The 14,570-nt window shown below is 35.2% G+C and overlaps 1 long non-coding RNA gene across 1 annotated transcript in view; it reads left to right on the top strand.

Annotated features, from left to right (window-relative positions):
- Positions 1-13,415, top strand: part of LOC112126988 — a 35,952-nt gene extending 22,537 nt beyond the window's left edge. The window contains exons 2-3 of the long non-coding RNA XR_002910335.1: positions 12,473-12,658; positions 12,866-13,415. This is a non-coding gene — a long non-coding RNA (uncharacterized LOC112126988). The remainder of the gene's footprint in view (positions 1-12,472; positions 12,659-12,865) is intronic.
- The last annotated feature ends 1,155 nt before the right edge of the window (positions 13,416-14,570 follow it).

Below are 14,570 nucleotides of genomic sequence, written 5' to 3'. Positions count from 1 at the left end.
GCTTGAATTTATTCTTGGGATATCAAAAACAAACGTAAAATCCTCTATTACAGAATGGCCCCAAAAAGACAAAAGAAGAATTTGAAACACTAGTGGTGTACACACAGTAAGCTTATGTTAAAACAATGCTCATCGAGGCTGACGAACCCACATTTAACGAGGGATAAGCTCACAGGAATGATAGGACTCTATACCGGTCACTGGCATCTGAGAAAACATCTACACCCCATTGCATGAAAAGGAAGAAACAGGCACCCATCACATGTTCGAATGGGAAGCAACGGAGACAAAACTTGGGATACAAAGAAGACCCTAGGAAAGGTAGCAATGACAGTTGTCCTAGAAGTATTTCTTAGAAGGAGGATCGAGTAATTTGCTCTAAACTAAGGAACTAGAAAAGTGCTGCAGTGCTTAGAGAACAAAACCCCCCACTTTATTCACGTTCATCAACATCATCGCATATTGAATAGGGCATAATGTAAAGTGCTAAACTAATATTTTCACAATCCCTGGTCAAGGATTTTTTAAACTTGTGGATGGTAGTCAGAGATGCCATGTCATAGCCATTGTTGCATATGATCAGACATCTTCTAAACCATCAACTTAGTACTTTCAGTAACAAAATCTTAAAATAAATTGACAATTGCCATTCCATCTCAGGAATCGGTAGAAATGAACCTATCTGTCGGCGAGAAATATTGGAAAGACAAAGCTTCTCCTTTTCCAAATAATAGCAAAGCCTTCAACTAAACAAGACGATTTATAGCGAAAAACCAAATTTTTACTTTTTTTCTAAATACAAATCAATACCATTTTGCACGTTATCGAAAGTTATGACCAAGGATGCGAACTCTGATGTACGATAAGCCTAAATTGCTACTGAGGAGATGCATCCCAATCTAGACCAATCCTATCAAAAAGCAAACAAATACGTACAAATATAATAATTTACTATATATTACATGTAATATACTAATAAATGAAGTTTAGTTGGAGAAACTTTTCTCCATGGCTTGAAGAAGTGTGAAAAAATCCATTATAATCTAGTTGGAAAGGACTTGAATACTTTGATAATTCGTACTTATTTTTTTTAGTCTAAAGGATATAATTCTTTTTGTTTTTTTTGGTCCTATTTATATTTAACATATATGACCTCAATTATACGAAATGGACTGTATTGTCGGCCCTATCTGAAATATAAGTTGTCAAATTTATATTATTGTAAAATAAACTTGCCCACAGAAACGGGAAGCTTAGGTCTCGTTAAATTGAACTTTGAGATACTTTTAAACAAAGGGACGATTGAATAACTGCTACAAAAGTTTATATTCTTTTGTTTATTTACAACGATAACTCGCCAACCCTTCTCAAAACAAACGATTCATTATTTAGGTCGCACGTAACGCTTCGGCAGTGATTTTCGGTTTGTAAATAATCAATTAGAAATGCAACCGTAGTGGATGAGTGGGAAACATTGATGGTTAAGGGAGAGAAGTTGTAAAAATTTCTCGTAAATATAACCTGAAAACAAAAAGTTAATATTTTTATGTTTTTTAATTATCTCTTTAAAAAATTATTCAGAAATCGTGAGAGCGGTCTGGTGTGATGTAGGTTTCAGAAAAACATTTTCTTCATCGAGCCAACGTTTCGATCTTTATTGAGATCATCTTCAGAGCCTGGGATTTACAAACATTGTTTACATATAACAATTACATTTACTCTCTTGTCCGATAACTTCAAAATAGCTTTCAAAACGTATAAAACAATTCAAACACTTTTTTCCAAAATACAAAATACAGAATCGCAAATGGGTTTTAGTCTTATAAGGACGAGACGTTCAAAGAATTTAGTTAAAATAAGAAGGCTTATTGTTCTATGAATGGATGGTGCTCAATGGGATTTGCATGGTTTTAATAAGGGGACCGCGTTAGCCGAGTGGTTAGCATGAGAGACTCTCACGCCGCGGTCGTGGGTTCGGTTCCCACCGTCGCCTCTGCCCTTTTTTCACAATAACCCCCCCACAATTTGAACACACATATAAGAATTGTCACCATGGCTAATATGCATAGTTCATAACGCCAAAAAAAAAATGGTTTTAATATTGGGGTTATTGAAAATAGTTACCACACGATGGAGAAGTAAGTTGTCATAATTAACGCTAATTATTAATATTGAATTGCACTTATAGTTAAATCACTTTTAATTAGTGTTTTAAGTAGTTTAGTTAGAAAACGAACACACATATATCAGTATTTATTTAATATGTATATATGAAATACTTTCACAATTTTTTACTAAAAACCTTAATTAATTGAAAGATATTAATTGGTCAAGAGGACCATGAAAACTGGTGAATTTATTCATAACTTTATATCTATCCATTATAGTTAGGATTATCAAGGGGGATTAGCTAAGCTGAGGATAGCTATGAAATTAATTTGTTAACAAATTAGTTTGTTGTATTTCGTATAATTATTACCATCATTTGCGGTATCACATGTTTATATAATGTGTATAATGTAAAATTGTATTAATGGACTGTCCCCTTTCTTCGACTTCAAGAAAATATTCGAAGTATATTTCTGAGCCGTTTTCACAATTTCTCTCATTTAGCCGACAATGTTTTCCTAGTAGGATCTAGTTATCTATTACCAGAAGCATATAACTAGTTATAGTATATATTGTAGAAGGATAAGTAAGATTTAAGGAATGATGTATACTTTGCAAAAATATTAATTAAATGTTAAATTAATGTTATGACTGAACCAATGTCTGAAAAATGTGTTGTTTTTTAAATTTTTTGTTGTTGAATATTTGTCATTAATAAGCAACAAATGATAGTGGAATATGTACCAATGAATGAATATAGTCCCATTCTGGAGGTTTTTATTCGTTGAAAGAAGTGTATAAACACTGTATTTATCTTTTTTAATCCATATTATATTTCTTGTTTTATGTAGCTTTGTTGATTCTGTTTAACTGTCAGAGCTTCTAGCAAGATGTAAAAATTTATTTTATCATTTGAATTTTTTTTATGTTTGATTGCAACGAAAATTCATTGGATATGGGGCTCTGCTCGACGGCTGGTCAAAAGAGTAACCTTACTGAGCGAGCGATGAACTGTTCAGAAAAAAAGAGCAGTAGCTGTTAGGTCACCCAACCATACAAACCCTGCAGTGATTGCCGCTCAATTTTGAATTTTGTCTTTACCATCGGTCACTTACTTTTCAAGTGACTTCAACCGCTTTGCCCACCAGCACTCTCCCTGCCCTTCGCTCCAAACCTCTCTTAATTCACATCTCCAGGCCGTCCGTAGTCAGACAATCTACCGTTACGATTGACCTTGGTTCTGCCAAAATTTGGTAAGATGAATTTGGTGAGGGCGAGCGGTGAGCCACGAAAAAGAATTAATTCATTTAATTTGGGGTTTTAATCCGATCCTTAAAAACTGTCGATTTCCCTACCTCTTGACCCCATGAGAGACAGGCACTTATCATGGGTTTTGACGATCACAAAATCATAAGTTTCTTCCAAATGCTCGTATGTGATACCTCTTTAAGAAACCAAACTTGGATTACAATTTTATCTTTACCCACAAGGTTGTTTCATCGCTGAATTTCCCCTCGATCGATAATTTATGGTTTCTCACCTGCGATTTCTGAAGACCATACTATGTTCATTCCTTCATTCATTCATTCTTCCGACAACCTAAAAGCCGAAGCGGTATATTCGCACGAGTGTCATCTACGTCAGTATACAGGGTTAAATGCCGAAACTGCCATGTTGGATTCACTAAATAAAACCTAGTTCAGTGCCGCCAGAACGAGGGTTAATGCATTAATAATATAACAGATTTTGATCTACCTCCCATTCTAAATATGTACACAAATAATATCAAACATCCAAATAATTAATCTAATTATTTTAATTGTTATTATTTTTATAGTAATTTATAGTAATATTTTTCTTTTATCTCATGTAATATCTTTCTTCTATAGTATTTATAGTATTTATTATTCTAATATTTATTTGTGTTATAATTTCCGCGTTTCGCACGTTCAAATTGAGCGTCATTAAAAAAATCAGCTGATAATTGGAACGTCGCCTTGGCGGAGGTATCAGCGGTTCACTTTGGCAATTCATGTCGAGAGACGTGGTTGTAGAAGTACTTCAACCTGATGATGAGCTAAAAGGCTGGAAATCCGGATCATTGCAAAACAACTTACTGTGAGTAGGAACTATCGTTTTGGAAAGTATTGAACGAAAGTCTTGTCTCTTTCCTGAGATATTAACGTTTTTGTGTGATTTTAGCCTAAGTTCCGATTATTTCACATAAAATCGTAATTTCTCCACTTCAGGCGGCATTAAAGTACAAATCTGATCTTTATTTCGCAAACTCTATTAAATTTTCCACACGATTACAACATTTCGGTTTTCGAGCTTTCGAATACACAGTAGCTGCGCAAAGAATAACAAATGGCAAAAGCCATGTTTTTTGGAAATACTCAATTGTAGCTCGTGCAATAATGACCTTCTCATCATGTTTTTTGGATTTGACCAGGTTATTTTTTTCAAGGATATACTCTTTTCTTAGTGAAAACTCCTTTGGAAGTGTGTGGTGTTCATTGACTGTTAGTTAATGATTATTCGAAGATCGTGAGATGGGGTCTGGTGTGACGTAGGTTTTAGAAAAACATTTTCTTTATAGAATCAACGTTTCAATCTTTATTGAGATCATCTTCAGGGCTCAAAGGTTGAAAACGTCACTTTATTTTGCTAACTATTTAATTTTCCGCAAAATAACAATATATTCGTTATAAAATTCGCGCTTCCGAATACACAGTAGCCGCTCAAAGAATAACGAATGGCAAAAATTTTTTTTTTTTGAAAATCCTCAATTTTTGCTCGTGCATTGACATTCCATCAATCTTTTCGGGGATTTCACCAAAGTTGCCTTATTTTATTCCAAGGGCTTTTTTTATAACTTTTCTTAGTGAAATCTCTTTTGGAAGGTTGAAAACGTGATATCGAACTCAAGGAGAGCAGCAACCCAAGAACATCGTACGTTTTTATTAAAAACATTTATATGTTGGTAACAAAAATTAGATACATTCTTTTCGTGGTATGGCCAACGAGGAGCTCTGATGTGGCCTCATTAGATTTCTCCATATGCGGTACTCTGAAAAGTGCAGTTTCGAAACGAGGGAACACCTCATAGAGAAAATTGAAATCACGTGCAATGACGTGAGGAAAAGAAGGAATGGAAATGGATCTGATTTTTGTTTACAAACTGTTGTGCATACAGCAAATTTGCAGAAGCTGGGTTTTGTGCTCGTCCAAAGCTTAAAATAAAATATAATGAGCAAACAGTACTGGTCTTGTTGAATATGTTGTTGAGTTTTGTTTTGTTTCTAAGTAAAATGGTGTTTGCAAAGGCATATTAATTAGCCGAGTTGATAAAATTTCCAAGAGGATTAACATATATTCCAACACATGTTGGATAGACAAATTTAAATTTTTATTGTTATAATCTTCGGACAATAAATGTTTTTACAAATATAATCGTTAATGTTGAGAGGATTGAGGAATAAATATTAAACAGGTTCATTTATGAGATATTGGGTTGAAGAGTGTTGGTTTTATCAGCGCATTTATTAGAGAAAGAAGCAGGTTTTTTTTTTTTGTAATGTAATATAGAATGCTTTAACAAGTTGGAATTGAATATTTCCCTAAAAAGAAAGGAGGAGGGCGTTCCAGCGAGAAAGGTGGGATAAGAAAGGGTTGGTTTGTACATTGTTCAAAAAGGGTTTGTATTCAAAGAGGGATCTTTCTTATTCCGTATAAAACTTGTACACGGGCCCGACGTTAATTTCCTCCCCCGCTAATCTAAGGGATGTGACGTAGAAAAATAAGTTATCACGCCCCTTCCCTCTTCCCGGCTCCTTCCACCCCCGTCCCCCTTTTTAATTTTTAATCCGAATCTTTGCAATTAGCGAAAGTATTCCGAAGGGGCGAAGAGGAGGCGCATGCATGCAGAGATAGCGGTCCCTCGCTTTTTCCGTCGGGGGGTGGCTGTTATGGGAAGGGGCTTCGTTTTATACTTCTCTCTCTCATTGCGCCAGATTTTAACGATTCTCCTGTCTTACGGACGGGCCACCTCGGGGGCGCTTTCTCAAAAGAATGGGATCGGAGGAGGCTTGATAAGGGGGAGCTTGATGAGTGGTGTCGGCCCTTGAAGAAATTCAAACTGAGACACGTCCATATATTTTCCCTGGTGAAACTTTTCCAACCACTCCTCCCGGCCCCGGCCCGCTCGCTCTTATATGCTAAATAAGCCGGCTGGTCCCGCTACTTTGTTCCACGATGGAAATAAGATAGAAGAGAGACTTTTACCCTCTTTCCACCCGCATCCTCCAGATATTTCTAATGGGCGAGTCATGTTAATAACAAAGACTCATCCCCCTCGTCTTCTCATTCCTATGTACTCTCGTTCCTTTTTATTTCCAATGAGTCATGATTTCTTTCATTAGGGGCACTTGTTATTTTCCTACGCACGATCGCACACGCGCATCTTTAAACTCCATTAAAAACTGCATAACCGAACAACATTCTCTTGAAGAAAGCCATTGGGAAAGATGGCTAATAAAGTTGTTTTATGGAATGGTACAAAACTCAACCTTTTAACAACAAAGGTGAGGAAAACTCCGTCTTTGTACAAAACATGAGAGTTATGTATAGCATATAAGTTGTTAGTTATAGAAGATTTGTAGCAAATTTTTGAACAAAGAAGTCCCTATACACTAGATCCTCAAACGAAGCATTCTATGAGAAAAACGCAAAAAATCTAAAAACCGGGTTTTTAAAGATTTTTCCAGTGTTTTGACCAGAATAAATGCATGCAGCATATTACATGGCATCATTCTAAAATTTTAAATACAATCGTATACAGGATTGTATTTAAATCGTATTGAAAACTGTACATTTGACTAAAACACATTTAGATCACATCTGTTAATAAACAATCTCGCTTAATTTAGTATTGAAATATTATTAGCTTTTGAAACAATTTTTGTATTTGGTACAGTTTCGTTTTTTAAATATAAAGTTATGTACAAATTAATTAATCTATATTTAAGGTATTGGTTGGGATAAAAAAGTCAGTGTCGCGAGCGGGATTCGAACCCACAACCTTCGGCTAAATACGCCGCAGCTCTACCACTTAAGCTGTTTGGCTGAATGTCGTGGGTTCGAATCCCGCTCGCGACACTGACTTTTTATCTCAACCAATACCTTAAATAAAGATTAATTAATTGAAAGATGTTATTTGGTCAATCGGACCACGAAATTTAATGAATTTAATGGAGTTGTGTTCATCTCTAAAACACAGGGTTTAGAAAAATTACACCAAAATAAGTTTAAAGACGGCGAGAAGGTTTCAAAAATTCTCCCACTTCACCTTTGTCCTAGCATATTGCTAGAATTCGTGACATTAATCCTGGTGCCGATGGTGTCACTCGTGTGACAATCATCACTGCTGGTGAATTTTCATCCGTCCCATCTAGGGTCCTTCCACCACCTCAGCTCATTTCATTTCGTTTTGTACATATTTAATCAAAAGTTAATTCTTTTATTTTATAACTTATCTGATTGTTTTCATTTTCTGTAAAATTTTGGTGGGCGGTATTTTTTGGCCACAGTAAAATAGGCCCTGCACCTTGACCCTTTGAGTCCTCTCCTCTACCTCTCCTTCTTCGTTTTGCCAGCAGTCTTGTTTTCTCTGTCTCCCAGTACGAATCTGTTGAGAACAAAAACCTTTCCTTGAGCACCATCAATTTTCCTTTAACATTTCCCAAATTTCCCATCTTATTCTCCATTTCCTGAACTGTAAGTGGTTCTACGGCGTTGCAGCGGAAACCCAACCTCGCTAAGACCTTCAGTAAGTGATTCCTTTTTTATACCGTCCACGTCAAATCGTAAGTTTTCTCTTTATTTCCTTCATTTAAATGTTATGTTAGTATCCAGCCTAAACATCGAGAATTCCGCTAAAATAGCTCCATTGTTATCGAAAAAACCTATTCGAACATTAAATTTTGAGTAGAATGAATCCAACCGCACGTTTTTATCTCAATCCATTGTCAAGATATATACCTTTTTTAAATATATTAATCAATATTTTAAAGGTTTTTTCTGTGTTAACCTTCGAAATAAACGTTGTAGGAAATTAAATTAATTAATCTACGTTAATTGAGACCAACGCGGCCTCATGGGAACTCGAGCCACGATTTTTGGCCAATTTTCAATGTTTTGACTTGTTAGTAAATCGCTTGAAAAAAAGGAAGACAAGTACATAATGACGATCCCATGGTTCACTTCAGTTACAATGGCTCATGAAATTTTCTTGCGTCATGGAGGATAACAACTAGAATATGAATTCTTAGGTTCAATTTTCATACTATTCATCAATTTTCTTCTTTCAAGAGATTTACTTACTTCTCAAAATTTTGAGCATGGATTGTAGACAATTGGCCACAAATTGCGGCTCCTGTGCCTATGAGGTGGCGCTGTTCTCATTTTACGTATACGTTTATTTCGAAGTGTTAACACTGAAAAAACCCTTTTTTTCTCGGAAAAAGTGGTTATTCTATCAAAAAATCATATCTCAGCGATAAGATAAAAACTTGCCATTGGTCTCATTCTACTCATAACTTAATGATTGATTAGGTATTTTTTGATACATGGAGCCATTTGAGAATAGTTCTGAATACACAGTTTTTAGAGGTTTTTGCGTTTTCCTTATAAAAGGCTTCATTTGAGGACCTATGTTTTTGACCTAACTTTTTTGTTCAGCAAGAAATTTCCTATAAATCCTCAATCTATATCTTTGTTTCGTTTGGACCCACCCTGTATTATGTATTATGCATCAATTTATTTGCGTGTTCGCGTACATCACTGATGTTTAACGAGAAAAGGGCTTCATTTAGTTATTCAGAGATCGTGAGATGCAGTCTGGTGTGATGTAGGTTTCAGAAAAACATTTTCTTTATCGTGCCAACGTTTCGATCTTTATTGAGATCATCTTCAGGGCCTGGAATTTACAAACATTGTTTACATATAACAAATACATGTAGAATGTGGAAAAAAGTGAATTTATACAATGCAAAATATATTTTTTTATATTCAATCATGAAGATGATCTCAATAAAGATCGAAACGTTGGAACGATAAAGAAAATGTTTTTCTGAAACCTACATCACAACAGACCGCATGTCACGATCTCTGAATAATTATCGATTAACTGTCATTAATCACTACACAGGCTACATTTAGTTTCAATCACGGCTGATATTATGCAGCTTGTTAGGGATAAATTTCACTTCTGTCTGACCCCGGCCTGCCGGTAATTTATTAAAAATGAGGAGGACTGTGAGAAGTGATACGCTCAACTCTGCACAAGGCGGATTTGAGCTTATGTAAACCCAGATCCAAAATTGTCTAAACCTTTATGTATACAATAAACTTGTTCATCCTGTCAAAACAATAAATTAGACATACTGACAGAGGGCTCGACCCACCAATAAAGATTTCGAGAAGCCTAATCGCTTTTGATTAAATGATCGAAAACGTCCTAATTACATTTATGGCATGGCTGGTTCATAACTTTGGCCAGTAAGACCAATATTGTATTCTATATTTCTCAATATTTTATCCAGTTCGCTATTTTTTCTCCAGGGATTCGTAAGTATTAATTTGAGAAGATTTTTCAATTTTTCCGACCCTGGCCCACACAAAAAAAAGAAATGGGCCCGTTGATATTTGCGCGTTTCAATTATTTGCGTGTCGAAGAGCAGTTACAGGATTTCTCTCCGCCTTTTCCGCGCAAACGTCGAATCTGGCTTCCACATGAGCTTAGGACAATTTGGCCTTAACGAGCTGCACAATTCCAGCCGTGATTGAAACTAAACGAAGCCCTTTTCCTCGTTAAACGCCCCTGGATGAACGCGAACATGTAAGTAAATGCCGGTGGTTTCCTTAGAATTAAAAACATACATATGAAAAATACATATTAAAAACATAAATGCATATGAATCCAATTCCAGCTTTTGGCAATGTTGGCAGTCCGTAGTCTTATCCATCAAGCCACCGAGGTAGGGCTTGGTGGTGGAACATTCGATATTCCTCCATAACTTATTTCACAATTATTTTCCAGCCGATTTTATACGAACCATGACCATCATAAAAAAATAAATAACTACAGAAATTGATTACTGGTGTATATATGCTCAAATCTGCAGACGAAACGTTGGCAATCCAGCGTCAGACCTCGGAATTATCTCTCCAGCCGCTATGGGCTTCCAACAGCTAGGTCATTTAGCCCCAAACGCAATCATAATTGATTCTCCTCCATCACCATTTTCATCTCTTTTATAACCTCTAACCTAATTGAGGGTCGATGGAGTACTGAATATTAGTCATCGGTCTTCTCACACTGCACACTTACGCCATGCTAGATACACAAAACTATATACAATAAAACAACTTTGTTTCCTCCAAGAACCAGCTACTAGCTGCCGTGCTCAAACAGAATTCTCATATCGTACGGTATGCCTCTCTATATGCATCTTTCAATCAGGTGGAACAAGTAAGTGCCCATGTGCCAACCTCGCATGGCCTATCCTTATCGAGTGAGGATAACCATTCTGCAACGACTCAGATCATCCGAGGGCCACCTATCGATAGTGCTCTTGATACCGACGATTTGTTTAGTCTTTTCAATATTTTCCAAAGGTGTTTGTTGTCTTCAGTGAGGTCTTATCTGACTCATTTGTTGAACAGATTCTTTAGTTTACTTTGCTTCTCTAGTCATGTTAATGTGGTTTTTATTTCACCTTTCCGAGTTTGGTTTTTTGTATGTACTTCTTTTATTGATTTATTAATTGAACTGTTGTATGGTTTGCTGTACTTTTTTACAGGTCATTAGGATATACAGTGTTTTCATTTTGTGTTAGTTTCTGCAATAGTTAGATCGAGAATATGGTTTTATGTTTTAGCTTTCCAGTAAATACAAGTAAACTGGTTTTCTTATGAATTGTGATGATGCCAATGAATGGTGCCATTTGTGCTTTTAAGTTTTATAGATCTAGATCGTCCGAAGTGAGGTTTTAACTTTATTTCCCAATAACAGATGTTGTCTTAATGTATAACATTCCATCATCATTCTCGCAGTTAAATATGCTAAATGCTAAATATATTCGTCAATTGTTCACACTAATATATACATAATAAACGATTTACAGGTCGGTGGCCGCAACGGTTTAGGCGTTGACACGGCGCTCATCACTGTAAGGTAAAGGTCCCGGGTTCGAATCCAGCGGCCCTGCATTCGAACTCGAATACTTACAAATCGGCTTTTTATCAAAAACACCGGCACCCTGAGGGTTGATATGACGTCTGCTGCTGCGAACCCTCGTTAAAAAGTAAAATAAAAAATGAAATAAAAAAATAAATAAACCATTTACAATTGAAAACTTTTTGGGGACCATGTACCAATAGCTAAAACCTAGGTATCATGTCGTCCAAGTATTTAGATACTTGGTCAGGAGGCCTCGTTTCATTCCAACTTATTCAACCAACATTCTCGCTAATAAATACATACATCCGTTGTTCACCTGCAACCAATACTACTGGATTTTTTTCATCTAGGAGTACCCCAGACCGTGACGGGCAGAAAGTACCCCAGACCAGAAAGAAGGTGACGGAGTGTCAACGGTTCATTAAATTTGGGGCACTGTTGTCGACTACCCACCAGACGATGGCCAAGTGTGAGATGTGTGGCCTATCCTAAGCCTTATTAAGATAATTCTTTCTCTTCATTTTCTCAATAGCCCACAGTTTGACCGAACCTTTTATATTTTAGTTTTTCAGTCAATTCAGTCCAGCTGCCTAGCCATCCTTGTTAATTCATGATCGTGGGTTATTAAAATTATCTTCATAAAATACTAGAATTTTTCTCTTAAGTAAATTTTGAAGAAAAATAAATTCAAAGACTCTCATTCTAATGGACGGTTTAGATGAAGGTTAATTATTTCAAATTGCTCCATTTTAGATTGAAACGACTAAAAAAGGATTTTTAGGCGTGGTCCGGTAATTAATCTCCTGTTTCAATACGGATGCTGAAACTTCCACAGCATGCAAATATTTGCTAAGCCGGACCTTCGGGATCTGTGGACTTACGAAAACCACTGCTTGGGAGAAATAATAAACTTATCGATTAACATATTAATTGAGAAATTGTAGACGTCAATTTTCTTCTGTTGGGGGGAAATTGTTTTCCCCCTGTCCTGACAATTATCGAAAAAATGACAGTATTGTTTTAAAAATTAATGACGCTTAATTTACTTCAATTTATCTTGAATTATATTATACAGATTTATTTAAACATATTATTATTGGTTAAACGAAAGTCTTATTTTAGTTTACAGATGGCTGAAACTGACTGCGAGTTCGAAATAAACATAATCTCATGCAAGAATATCTTTAAAAAATGGATGAAATTATGAATCAAGTCTTCTGGAACGAAATTTTTTGAAGAATTTGCTGTTTTTCGAATTGACAAATTTTTGATGAACATGAGCAAGTTCCAACGGGATAGATTTTTAAGGTAAACTAATTAATTGTACGATTCTTTCTTTACTAATTTAATTTTAAGTGTAATAATAAATGATTTATATTCATGATAATTTATGAACATTTTTTCATTATAGAAGGAATTAACAATTAATGTATAATTTTTTGTTTATTTAGTAGTCATGTCTGTCACAGACGTTTATGAACTCAGATATCAAAAGTCTTTCATTTATTTTTTCAGATGCTTCCTGATGACATCGGTTGCTGGATTCTACAACATGAAAATAATCAAGTTCTCTTTGTAAGAAGGAAAACAAAAAGAGCTCGAAATTAACGCAAACCGTTGGCCAAGGACGCCGTTATTACCCTGTGATACAGCTTTCACCGGCGAATGAGACAATTGATGTTTGGAAGGGGATTCGGATAATTCGCTGATGAGGTCGTGTATGTCCCTCCATGACAAATATCGTGTCCGGGCCAGCCCACTCTCACATAACAATCGCCTTCGACGGAAACATGATCGATTCTCTTTTTCACAAGGCTGCGTCTCGCCGGTGGAGTATGTCGCCTTTTGTTACGATATGGAATGAAACGTGTGGTTTCTAAACACTTAGAATTATGTGCCAATATAACCACAACCACTGAGACCATTATTCCTAAATTTATTTCAATCAATATTCTTTGCTTGCATAAAAGCATAAATATAGTATTAACTGGTGTTGACAAACATTGACATTACACATCATCTCATCAATCAAGTGAAGGGACTATTCAAATGTAGGTTTCAGAAAAACATTTTCTTTATCGTGCCAACGTTTCGATCTTTATTTAGATCATCTTCAGGGCCTGGGATTTACAAACAATGTTTACATTTAACAAATACATTTAGGATATGGAAAAGTGAAATTATACAATGCAAAATATATTTTTTATATTTAATCCAAGTATTTCTACTCACTAAAAGTGTTTGTTTTCTGCATAATTCTTCCATTCTTGCGTGTCGTGTTGAGCGTGCCTGTGGGATACTGCTGTTTTATGTTTATATATGTTGGATTTTGAAGGGGTGGGGAAGGAAGTCGGTATAGAAAAGTCATTTTTGTATATGTCGGTACAGAAATATTTTGATTAAATATAAAAAAAAAATATATTTTGCATTATATAAATTCACTTTTTTCCACATTCTACATGTATTTGTTAAATGTAAACAATGTTTGTAAATCTCTGGCTCTGAAGATGATCTCAATAAAGATGGAAACGTTGGCACTATAAAGAAAATGTTTTACTGAAACCTACATCACACCAGACAGCATCTTACGATTTCTGAATAATTATCGATTAACGGTCACTAATCACCACACATTGTTTTTATTATTGAATAACATTTAGAAAAGTCTTTTGATTAAATAATCTAAAAACTGTTGTACGAGGTTTAAGGTATTTTATTTAATTATCATTTTTGAGTTCATTTACTTGTGTCCAATGGCATAAGTATACAGTAGATATACTTACGTTACGTTAAACGTTCTAGCAATGTTAACAAACTTTACAGCTGTGGCAGTTCACCGATGCCGCAGTGCTTTTAGATTTTATGGTTGTTGCTTTGTTGGCAAATAAAAGTTGCAAAGCCAGCTTTTACAGTAGTAGCAACTTTTTTCTATCCATTTTGCTACTAACAATAAGTCAGTTAGTCTGAAAATTTCTTTCAGACAAACCCACTGCCTGTGTTATATTTGAACAAAAAACTTGTTATTTTACCCTTAAAAACCAACTGAATTTTTATGTTGTAAAATTTCAATTTGAAAGTTTTTAGCAAATGCTTTATCAAATTATTGATTGTTTCACAATTAAATCCCCTCAAATTCATTACACATTTTGTGATTTATATTGTGTCTTAAGAAGGATAAGAATATTATTTTTTTACAAAAAATAAAAGAATGAATGTGTAG

This window comes from Cimex lectularius, unplaced genomic scaffold (assembly GCF_000648675.2).
Source record: "Cimex lectularius strain Harlan isolate CLEC.00 unplaced genomic scaffold, Clec_2.1 scaffold175, whole genome shotgun sequence".
Lineage (NCBI taxonomy): Eukaryota > Metazoa > Arthropoda > Insecta > Hemiptera > Cimicidae > Cimex > Cimex lectularius.
Note: the sequence above shows the minus strand (reverse complement) of the source record. Positions and strands in the feature narration are given on the sequence as shown.